Genomic DNA, 12,139 nt, shown 5'->3' on the forward strand with positions numbered 1-12,139 from the left:
TGTATTCTTCCTCCCGTCCACCGCTTATACACCCCACAGCCACAGAGTCATCAGAGAGTTTCTGTTGGTGACATGACTCTGAGTTGTGCTGAAAATCTGAGGTGTATAAGGTGAACAGAAATGGAGAGAGCACAGTGCCCTGTGGGGCCCCCACACCACTCAGCACCACGTCAGACAGGACGCCGCCCAGTTGGACAAACTGTGGCCTGTCTGTCATGTAGTCAGTGATCCAGGAGACTGTGGACGCACCAGCACCCATCAGCCGCAGCTTATCACCCAGTAAAGAAGGCTGGATGGTGTTAAAGGCACTGGAGAAGTCAAAGAAGGTGATTCTCACCATGCCTCCACCACCATCCAGGTGTGAGTGAGTTCGCTGCAGCAGATGGATGACAGCATCATCCACCCCCAGACGCGGCCGGTAGGCAAACTGTAGGGGGTCCAGAGAAGAGCTCACCACCGGTCTCACCTGAGCCAACACCAGCCTCTCCAACACCTTCATCACATGAGAAGTGAGGGCAACTGGAAGGAAATCGCCGGGGTGAGATGGAGAGGTCTTCTTAGGAACGGGGACCAGGCAGGAGGTCTTCCAGTCTGAGGCTCAGGTTGAAGAGATGCTGGAGAACCGCAGACAGCTGGTGGGCACAGGTCCTCAAGGTACGAGGGCTGACGCCATCCGGGCCGGCTGCTTTGTGCTGGTTAAGTTTCTCCAGCTGCCTCTTCACCTGGCAGGCTGTTACAGTCAAACAGGGAGGGAGGGGGTGGTGGTTGGACTGGGGGGAGGGGTGATGGACTCTGGGCCCTGTAGGTGTGGTGTATTAGAGGGGGGAGGAAGGTGAGGAGGTGTGGGGGGGTTCATGAGGGGGGAGGTCAGATAGTCAAGAGGCAGCAGGAGTGGGGGGGTTGGCGTGGTGGAGGTGGGGGGGGGGGGAGGCTGAGGCATTCAGAGAGCTAAACCTGTTGAAAAAGGTGTTAAACTGGTCAGCTCTCTCTTTGCTGCCTGTGATGGGTCTGCTTCTCCCCCCACATCCTGTCATCTTCTTCATTCCAGACCACACCGCCCTCATGTTGTCCTGCTGGACTTTGGATTCCAGCTTCCTCCTGTAGGAATCTCTCCCGTTCCTCAGCTGATCCCTAAGTTGGTGCTGCACCCTCTTCAGCTCCTCCCGGTCTCCAGACCTGAAGGCTCTCTTCTTCCTGTTCAGGAGGTTCTTCAGGTCACAGCTGATCCAGGGTTTGTTGTTGGGGTAGCATCGAACGGTTTGAGTAGGCACAACGGACTCATCACAGAACTTAATGTATTCTGTAATGCAGTCCGTAATGCCGTCAATGTCCTCCCCATGAGGCGTGCATAAAGCGTCCCAGTCCGTGGACCCAAGACAGTCCTGCAGGGCCTGCTCCGTTCCTGGGGTCCACCTCCTCACAGCCTTTTTGTGAACACGTTCCCGCAGGGCAATGGGGACATAGTTCAGGATAAGGTGAACCAGGTTATGGTCAGACCTGCCGAGGGGGGGGGGGGGGGGGGGGGGCTCTGTATGCATTCTTTGCATTTGCATACAGCAGATCCAGAGTTTTATTTTCCCGGGTGGGACAGTTCACATACTGAGTGAAGTCCCCAAGCGTTCTGTCCATGTTGATGTGGTTGAAGTCCCCAGTGATGATGCAGAAAGAGTTAGGCTGCTGTGTCTGCAGGCGGGAAACGGTGGTAGTGATGACGTCAGCGGCGGCCTCAGCATCGGCGGATGGAGGAACATAAACATTCACCACCATAACCGATGTGAACTCCCTCGGCAGATAATAAGGCCGGACTCCCACCGCCAGCAGCTCCAAATGCGGCGTGCAGAGGCGCTCCTTCACGCTGACGGGATCATTGAGAATTTCATAGATATCATAACTTCCTCTGTAGACACACACACTGCATTCTAGCAGCACACACACAGCAAATACACATCACTCACAGAGGGACCTGGGGGCTGGCTCGCTGGGACCCTCTGGGGCTTTCCCTCCCCATCACAGAGAGGGGAGGGCACTGAGAGGGTTGGGGAAGGGGGCTCAGATATTATGGCGGCGGGGGGGGGTTGTAATGTGTAGGGTTGTAGGGTTATGGGGGGTGGCTGTGGGTGCGTGGCGATCCCTGGGTTGCTCAGGTTGCGTGCCTGGGCTGGCTTGCGGAGACGGGGCGCCGGTCGGGTGGTGGCCGGCTCATGGGTTCCGGGGGCCCTGGCTTCGTCCTTGGCCTTTGTCTCGGTGTCCGGCGCCCGGTGGCCCCCATGGCTGCCGCCTGGTACGGCTAAGCGCTCCTGTCTTGTGGCCTGGGGGCCGGACACTGGGTTCGCCTATGCCTCTGGGCGTTGGGGGGCGCCCTGTAGGGGGGCTTTCTCTGTGCCTAGCTGGTTGGGTGGGCGGTCCCCTCCTCCCCCCCTCCCCGGCTGCCTGGGCCTGGATGCTGGGGGGGCTCCTGGCCTGGGGGGCTCTCCTCCCCTCTCCTGGTCTGGCTGGTCTGGCTGGGTAGGATCTGGCTCCCTTTATGAACACATGGTTCACGTCGGCAGCATGCATGTATCACCACCCCCACGTGCACGTGCACACTGCCACACTGCTCCCTGTCTGCTTCATCCCTCCTCCTTACCCACAGTGTATTGATGGACAGATGTCTTCCGCTCATCTTCGTGTCAGATTTTCTCCTTTGATGTAACAGTTGTCTTTCCAGCAGATCTGGTATAATTGTTACAGCTTAAAATAATAACTTATTCAAATCAGTGCTTGTATCCCCCACCTTTTCACCTTTCTTCCTTTTACTCTCTTCCACCCCCCCCCCCCCCCCCCCCACACACACACATTCTTTCCCTCTCCCTCCCCACAGACACTAAATATAACAAATAAATAAAAAAATTAAAAAAATACAACAAAAAGGGGTTAATACAAATCTACACTCTGGCTTCTAAAGTTCAATAACCTCTTTGTGTGATAGTAAAACCTGTCCAACACTTAAGGCTTTCAGCTCTAATCTGTTTGCTCAGCTGTTGGACAGAACAAGTTAAAAAAAAAAAGAGAATAGATAATTAACTTTAGGTAAGATTTTCATTTTAACCGTGGCTACCTTGCCCATAAGGGACAGAGGCAGGTTGGTCCAGCGGGTTAGATCGTCCTGTATGCTTTTCAATAATGGGGTGTAGTTTAGCTGCACCAGTTCTGATAATTTGGGGGAAAAATAAATACCTAGATATTTGATATTGCCTGATTTGACTGGTATCGAGAATCTTTGCTCCGCATTACTGTTCAGTGGTAATAAAACACATTTATTCCAATTAATGGAGTAGTCTGATATGGAGGAGAATTCATTAATGATTGTTGCTGTTTCATTTACAGAATGTGAATTATTTATAAACAGTAATATGTCATCTGCATAGAGACTAATTTTATGATGGATGTGTTTGGTTTTTATTCCTTTAATGCTATCATGCTCTCTTATTGCTGCAGCTAGAGGCTCAATAAATATAGCAAAAAGAGAGGGAGAGAGTGGGCAACCCTGTCTGGTTCCTCTTCCAAGAAAAACCTGTTGGAAGTCTGTTTATTAGTTCTGACTGATGCAAGTCTGCATCAAGATGGCGCCACGGACGGCTGCCTCAGTGTTTTGGTGCGCTCTACTTTGTTTTGCTTTATGTTTTAATTCGGTCTCCTGCCACAGTTCTGGAGGCTCTTTCTCCAGGGACGAGCTCATGAACATCAGAGCTACAACCCCGGTGGACCTCTTCCCAACATTTCTCTCTTCTACCGTGGATTTACTGGCTATTTTGACCCAGCAGGCACGTAATAAGGTGAAGTGCCGCAGGAGAGGCGCGCGCTCAGGTGCGCTGGTGCGTCTGTGCCGACATGGATTTCGCACTGCGATGCCCGGGATATTCCTCTCCAACGTGTGCTCACTTTGCAATAAAACGGACGAACTGAGCGTGCTGCTCAACAAAAACAGAGACTTTTCCACTTCCTGTGCGACCTCATACCAGACGCTGCATTACAGCTTTGGGGATTCCAACTTCCCCAACGAACAGATGCGCGGAGCTTTCCGGCAAAACGAAAGGAGGTAGAATATGTTTCTACATCAACAGTGGCTGGTGCAGCGATGTTTCAGAAGTTTCTCAACTCTGTTCTCCGGACCTAGAGACCTTCATCATCAACTGCAAGCCATTCTACTCCCCCCGTGAGTTCTCCTCATTCTTCCTCGTCGCCGTTTACATCCCACCGCAGGGCGACGTGCCCAGCGAGCGCTGGCTGAGGAGATTCTGAGCGTAGAACGGACAAACCCCTTTACCCCAAACGCCTTAGTCATCATCCTGGGAGACTTTAATAAAGCCAACCTCTCATCTGAACTCCCCAAATATAAACAGTTCATCAAATGTCACGGCCAGAGGAAAGCCGTCAGGCCCTGGTGCTTTACCATTAGGCATAAGTAACAGAGCTTCATGGAGTTCAGACAATGAGAGCGGAGAGTTTAAGTTTGTCATCTGGTCTTCATTTAATCTAAGTAGGTTTATTTTATCAAGAAAGGAGTTGATGCTTTGCTCTGATGGATTGATTTATGATGTGTATAAATTTTGATAAAAGTTTTTAAATGCATTATTAATTTTGACCGGGTCACGGGTGACATTTCCTGTTTGCTCCATAATAGATGTGATTGTTGATTTTTCTTAATCAATTTTAAGATGATTAGCAACAAAATTTGCCAGATTATTATTTCCAAATTTTTCAAGTCAAAGTCTTTGCATTTGAAATTGTGTTTGGATAATGTCAATTTAAATGAAGCTTTACTTTTTTCAGATCTCCTAGAATGTGTTCCTGTGAAGAAGCAGCACAAGCAGCCTCCAGAGTTAACCTTAACCCTACAACTACATGGTTAAATAGTCCAGCAGATGAGCTTTATCAACATGGAGTTGGGGGGACAGTCAGGGGTGCGAGACGAGCCAGAGACAGGATCCACAGCCAGGTGTAGGAGCAGGAGCAGAGACGAGGTACACGGTCAGGAACAGGAACACAGACAAGCCAACTGGAATCACTCCCGCTCTACTGGACGGAAGTGGGATAGAGGGACAACGCATTAATTGGACTGTTGAATCCCTTTCAAGGTCGCTGGTTGCTGGAGCCTATCCCACTGTTAGGCATACCCAAGGTTCACTTTGGGCCAGTTGGTAGTCTGCCAAAGAACACAGATTCACACCTATGAGTTTAGAGACACCAACTAACCCATGGATGATGCATCTGGACTTTGGGAGGAGCCAGGAGAACATGCCAACTCTACACAGAAGGAACCCAGCAGGGATTTGAACCAGGACCTTCTTGGAGTGTGGTGAGAAAAGGGAAAAACTTTTCTTTGTATTTTACCTCAAGTCTATTCATGTCATGAAGAAAGAAAGAAAAACTAATCTTTTTGTGAAATTATAACAAAATGACCTCGTATTTCTGAGAGGACCCCTTTATACTTTGAATGGAGTACTTTGTTAAGTATTGAGTATTGAGTCCAGGTGTTCCTGCTGCAGGTCAGTGCAGGTGTGAAGTTAAAGGCTAAAACAGAATAATTGTGACTGCAAAAAAAATGAAACCCGTAAGCTGCGTTGTACGGCCCGCAGACGCAACCCGCCTTCCACGCCCAACTCTACGCACCCTGCCGCCCTCACCATCCTCACTGCCCTCACAGCCCTCACCGCCCACCTTTGATCAAGGCTAGTCAAAGCTGCATTTGCTGATAATGCTAACTATGCTAACTATGCTAATGTGGATAAAAGTGCAAGCATTGCGATCAACATCATCAACTCTCTCAGAAAAACACATCGCTCAAAATGCTAATTATGCTAACTATGCTAGTTATGCTAATGTGGCTAAAAGTGCTAGCATTGCGATTAGCATCATCAACTCTCTCAGAAAAACACATTACCTAAAATGCTAATTATGATAACTATGCTAGCTATGCTAATGTGGCTAAAAGTGCTAGCTTAGCGATAAGCATCATCAACTGACTCAGAAACACACATTGCTTTATTGGTGAGAGCTATATGTCATGAGTTAGTAAAAAACCCACTTTTTTTCAAAATGGCAGCTTTTCTGTTGTTTTCATCTCCATAGCAACCAATCTACGTCAGTTTCAGAGGATACGGAAAAAGTAAACTTTTTTTTGCCCTTAGCAACATTGGTTTTATGGTAACCACGCCCACATTCCTTATTTGTCTATATTTGGTTTTTCAATGTATTCAGTTTAAGGCATCAATGCATGCATTACAATTTCACAGTATTCCATTCAAAATCATAAGAGTTATAAGAGTGCGCCACTTTGCTAGCTTGCCACGTGCGCACTGTTCAAAATCTACAACTTCTAATTCCAGGATCTTTTCCACAGTAGCTTGCCATTGATGCCCAAAAGGTTTCGCGGACAAGGGTATAATGGTTTCGATAGTAAATTCTAAAAAAAAAGTTCTGAATTTTGTCGTTTTTGCCGAGTCAGCGCATTTTTTTGCAACGGTTTTTTGCTTACCACGCCCACATTCCTTTATCGATCTTGGCGTGCGTAACATCGTTTTGTTCAGTGTGGGCCAGGGAATTGCATATTTCCTCTTCACGACATTCCGATAAAAAATGTGCGAGCTAGCTAAGAGGACAACGGTTGTTAGCTCGCCATGCGCACGCCGTTCAAAATCTACAACTTCTAATTCCAACATTTTCTCCAGAGTAGCTGACCGTTGATGCCCGAAAAGTTACGAGACGATTGATGAAACTTCCAGCGTTTTCGTTTGAGTTTTCGTTTGTGTCTGGTGCTAAAGGTGCTTTTTTGAGAAAATTACAGATGGCGGCCTTTTCCCAAGGTCAAAGGTCAACGACACTTCTGTGGTGTTTGTAGACTGGAGCTGGCAGCAAGTGTGTGCAATTGCGTGAAAATCTCTCAAACAAAAGTGTTGTCGTCCCATATCGTGGGAAAACACAAAAATCGCCAATTCTCACAAAATGGCCGCCAAGCTGTAGGTCGTGTGGCCGTCCCATAAAGATTTCAAAACTCTTTGGGATATCCCCGACACATGTGCTTTGGTATCGCAACTGCATTTTGAAGTACATTTTGTTTGGCCCCATACGCGATTTTCGGCCTATTCATTTTTTTGACGGGATCGCTGACCGTGATGTCATCGTCTTCGGGGGGGTGACGTTGACTTTCTGGAAAATTCATTTGCAATTTATCCCAGGTGTGTGCACATTTTGGTGACTTTTCGAGCATGCGGCGGGGGACACATTCTCGCTGAAAGGCGGCGAAGTCGTTCCAACTGCGAAAACAATATGGTCCTTGCAGTCAGTGACTGCTGCTGCGGGCCATAATAAGTCTACAGTGAGGAGAACAAAGCATCCAGTGTGACCATCAGAGACTCCGAGGACAAAAGACTGTTTCTCTGAGCGTGGGCTGAAGCTGAGGACCATGCTGCTCTCCCATAGGATCTTCTGATTAATGGGCTGCAGATAGAATGAGCGACGCTGCAACGACAGGAAGCCCTTCTGTCTCGAGGACTTGGTCACAGCTTCATGTCAACATCTGGACCTCCGAAGACGACGGCTTCAAACATGAACCAGATTTGAGACGCTGGAGATCAGAGGACATTAGACCCGGTGACTAACAGAAGATAAATGTGTTGTCTTCTGCTGTGATGTGTCAACGTGATCTTCAGGATCTTTGGCTCTGATTGGACAATGATAGTCATGTTTGATTGACAGCTAAGGTGGACGATGCTTGTCAGACAAAAGAAGCAGATCTCAGGACAACAGCCATCCTCTTCCTCAGTCTCTGACTCCACCCCACAATCTTGTTTGTGGCGACGTCCTCCCTCAACCCCACCCCTGACACTGAGGACACAAAAGCTTATTGCCTGGCAACCATCTACGGATCTGTTGATGCACGGCTCTCTAAAGGGTAAAGGTCATGGGTCAGATGTCAGAGATTCTTGGCCAAGTGCCCTGAAAACGATCTATGACCTGAAACCGGGGAAAACTCAGAGCCTCCGTTCAGCCAACCACATCCTTTTGGTCGTACCATCCGACTCTCTCCCCCTCCTGATGCCAATCACAGCTGTGACCTGTCAGTTCCTGATGAAGCCCCTCCCATTGGGCTGAGGTCACTCTCCTCATTCTGCTGCAGGTAACTAGTTACAGTTCACCTGATCCGAATCCAGCAGTGCACTGATGGAGTTATTGATCAGCTGTTATTGATAACTGTGCAGTGTCTTCAGGGACAGACTGGTACCTATGGACGACAAAATAAAGCAGGCCGTGGTGAGTCCTTCCTCTGCTGACTTCTACTGTAGATGTTTCTTGAAAGTCTTTCACTTCAGTTTGACTGTGGCGGGGTCCCGCCGAGAAAGGATGCAGAGGAGCCAAGGTGAGGAGGTTCTGTGTTTATTTCATAAACAGTTGCTACACGCAGGGCCATGCAGCACGCAGCACACTCTGTCACTCCTCTCTTTTCGCCACCTGCAGTGCTCACCTTTAAGTGGGATGCCACACCCACGGGGCGTTGCTCTCAATTCCCAGCCAGGCGGCACCACAGGTGGAAATCATAAATAACAATAAATAACAAAACACATTATTACACAACCAATAAACACGGTGTGGCCCCCCCTCGGCATCTGACGGTGCCACACCGTCACACCATCCCCCTCCTCTGAGGGATCGACGGTGTGCGGCGATCCAGTCCAGCCCTCCGCCGCCGCGCAAGCCCACGCCGAACCACCAACCCGTTCCGCAGGCGCCCCTCGCCTAATGTAAAGGCCCTGTCCGGTTGGTCTGCAGGCAACAGCGGGACTGTCCTCCGGCGCGTAAACATCCACCCACGTCCTCGCGTCGGATGGATGCACGGGCTGCGGCCGCTCCATGATGGCGATCCCTCCGATCCGCTCCTCGGTGCCCGCTCCGGTCGTTCCCAGCCCCGGCAAAGGCCCTTCCATCGGCCACACGCCCCCGCTGGTCTCCTTCCAGATGGCACCCTAGCCGATCGGAGCCGCCGACAGCAGGTTACAGGCGAGTTGTAACGCCTCTCCCGGAGCACTCCACTGACGGCCCGGTAGACGTCGGTCCGCCCCTTGTCCAGCTCCGCGCAGGCCTCCAACGCCTGCATCCGCGACAGTGGAACCGGGCGGTGTGCCCTTCCCGCCTCCGGCCGTCTACATGCTCCGGCGGTCCGCCCCTGCTGCCCGCGAGGTCCGCCGCTCACCATGAACGCCGAGTTGGACGCCGTAGTTCTTTCCGGGCCCCTGGCCAGGCCTGAAGCACCGCCAAGACCACCCGGATCCACCCCCTCTTCCTTAGAGGATGGACTGCTTGGAGAAGAGTTAGAGCTGCTGGGGAATGGTCATCCCCACCATGCCGCTGCGTCCTCACCTTTTTGTGGCCCCTCTGCGACCCCACTTCTGACACCAAATGTGGCGGGGTCCCGCCGAGAAAGGATGCAGAGGAGCCAAGGTGAGGAGGTTCTGTGTTTATTTCATAAACAGTTGCTACACGCAGGGCCATGCAGCACGCAGCACACTCTGTCACTCCTCTCTTTTCGCCACCTGCAGTGCTCACCTTTAAGTGGGATGCCACACCCACGGGGCGTTGCTCTCAATTCCCAGCCAGGCGGCACCACAGGTGGAAATCATAAATAACAATAAATAACAAAACACATTATTACACAACCAATAAACACGGTGTGGCCCCCCCTCGGCATCTGACGGTGCCACACCGTCACATTGACAAACAGAAAGATGAAGATTCTCATGTTTTGATTGCTGGTCAGTAGTCTTCATCCAACAGTTTCCTTCTTTTAATATTATGCTTCTTAGGAAGTTTATGGCCTCCCAGATGAAGCTGCAAGGCCATAACTCACTTTCTTCTGTGTCGTTGCAGTAATCTGTTGTTGCTGTCCTTTTTTTCATCTCAAGCGTTCCTGTTGTCTTCGTCTGACGTCTTTGTTGTGTTAAATAGATATATAGAACTTTATTTAACGTTAACTGTCCCTCCTGTTTTAAAAGCCTTTACACAAACTTTTAGTGCATTTCCTGAAAGACATTTCTTTCCTTTTCCTTGTTTTATTTTTGGTTGATTCTTGTCTGAGTTTCCTGTCAGGTTTGTGTTTCTTCGTGTGTTGACTATGACCATAAATGGGCGTGTGCTGTGGTTAAAATGCTGACTAAATGACATAAAATAAATGTGTCTTATCATTGTTGCTGTTTTCCCTGGGTCTGTGGAATCATTGTAGTTTTCTTGTTTTTTACTTTTTGTGGTTAATAGTTTTTTCTTTGGCTCTTGGTTCCATCTGTTTTATTTGGTTTATGGTCCGTTTTGCTTCACTCTGGTGTGTGTCTTTGCGTCCATCTGTCTTCTGATCATGCTGCTGCTCCATTGACAGAGTCCTGACAGTTTTATGTGTGAGGAGGTTTTCACTGTTTGGACATGAACTGTGTCTCCTTCTTAAGCTTCAGGCTCCTCATTAATAACTGTCTATATGTATAATAAAGCCACGTTCATAGGGTATCTTGTACTTTCAGTATATTGAAGTTTATACTTCTTGTTATTTATGCTATTGATGCATTATGTCACCACAAAATAATTCTAGTCAGTGAAGGCAACACTCACCAACAAGGGCAATAAAAATATTCATTATTAAGCCTGTTTAGGTCTTGCGTGTGCAGAAGTATAATGTACCTGATGTGTCAAGGTTTCCTTAAACCCATCATTCCTCACTGTGACCCCGTGACCTTTGCCTTCCATAGCTGCTCTGCTGCTATCAGTATTAGTATGTTTGGGTATGGGACGAGTGTTAGTGACTTAAAGTACTATAGTGTAATGTATACTATTCTGTACCACAGTACTATACTGTCCCATTGAGTTCCATTTATTTTGAAAGTTGTTTTTTAAATCAATCTTAACTTTAATTTTTAAGTTTTACCTGTTGGTGAAAGAGGTTTATTTTGCCTTCATCGGCTCCAGGTTTGAATATTCCAACGGTCTCTTTCTGGAGATGAATCAAGCAGGTCTTCATCGCCTCATCGTCTTCATCGCCACTCTAACCATTTCTAAAAAAATACTGACAAATCCTGCCAGACTTGAATCATTCCATTTCAAGTTTTAGGTTTCTATTGGAATAAATAAGACTGTTAGACAGACAGATGTGTTTGTTTTTGGAAAGCCTGACCTGCTGACAGGTTGCTGTAGTGCTGTTGGTCCCCTGGACCCTTTAGATGCTCCTTTTATTAGGAAACTTGAGGTAAACCTTCACAGGCATTTTAAACTTGACAGGTAGGTCAGTGCAGTAGTCCAGTCTAGTTTTTATCACTTGAGGCTAATAAGCAAAGCTAAGCCATGTCTTCCTCCTGACAGCATCACTTATGATGACGCCATCCTCTTTCTCTGTCCAGGATTTGATGAAAAGTCACCTGATGATGGTGGTGCGGAAGGAGGCGGAGCTTCTGAGGGATCAAATCACAGAGCTAACCTACAGAAACCAACAGTTGCAGAGGGAGAACCACATCCTGAAAGCAATAATCCAAAACACCAACCTAACTATTTAACTTCAAACTTTGTTTATGACAATCTTTAACAACATGCATTGTGTGTATTTGTATGCTTTTCTTTGTCCATTTATGTTTGTACATGTATGCATGTGTCTGTGGATTATCAATCATGTGATACGGTATGACCAGAAATAAATCTCCCTTCTTCCTGCGGTGTTTTCTTTGAGGTGATTTTGTCAGGAACTCCGTAGCAATGGGAGGTCGCTGGATAAAACAAACTTCAGGATGTTTAAAGTTTAAGTTAAGTTTAAAAAAGTTTGTTTTTTCCTGCAAACTCAGAACCCAGTGTGGCTCCTGAAGCTTTGTGTGTCACCAGAAGAACTACTCCGTTTCTATTCTTGTCTGCAGATTAGCTAGGATTAGACCGCCTAATCCAGATCAGGATTATCAGGCTGACCATCCCAGATCTACAGTTTAGACGTTCAGGACTCACAGTCACATCAGAGCTGGTCTTCAGATGAAACTGGTCTGGAAGAACTGGATCAAAACTGGATCAAAACTGGATCACAACTGGATCACAACTGGGCAGACTGATTTGGAACTTCTTGATGCATTTTTGAAGCTATGTT

General features: G+C 48.2%; 1 long non-coding RNA gene across 3 annotated transcripts; it reads left to right on the plus strand.

The window, feature by feature from the left end:
• The first annotated feature begins 961 nt into the window (after positions 1 to 961).
• On the plus strand, positions 962 to 11,724 carry LOC144987479 (uncharacterized). Of its 3 annotated transcripts, none has more exons than XR_013651372.1 (4): positions 962 to 5,003; positions 5,118 to 8,158; positions 8,241 to 8,292; positions 11,415 to 11,724. It is a non-coding gene; the product is annotated as an uncharacterized LOC144987479 (long non-coding RNA). The 3 variants fall into 3 exon arrangements; XR_013651371.1 differs by having other exon boundaries at positions 962 to 4,195; positions 4,813 to 8,158; XR_013651370.1 differs by having other exon boundaries at positions 981 to 5,338; positions 7,218 to 8,158.
• Positions 11,725 to 12,139: the final 415 nt, after the last annotated feature.

Source organism: Oryzias latipes, chromosome 18 (assembly GCF_053564925.1).
Source record: "Oryzias latipes strain Hd-rR chromosome 18, Olatipes_Hd-rR_3.1".
In the NCBI taxonomy this organism is placed as follows: domain Eukaryota; kingdom Metazoa; phylum Chordata; class Actinopteri; order Beloniformes; family Adrianichthyidae; genus Oryzias; species Oryzias latipes.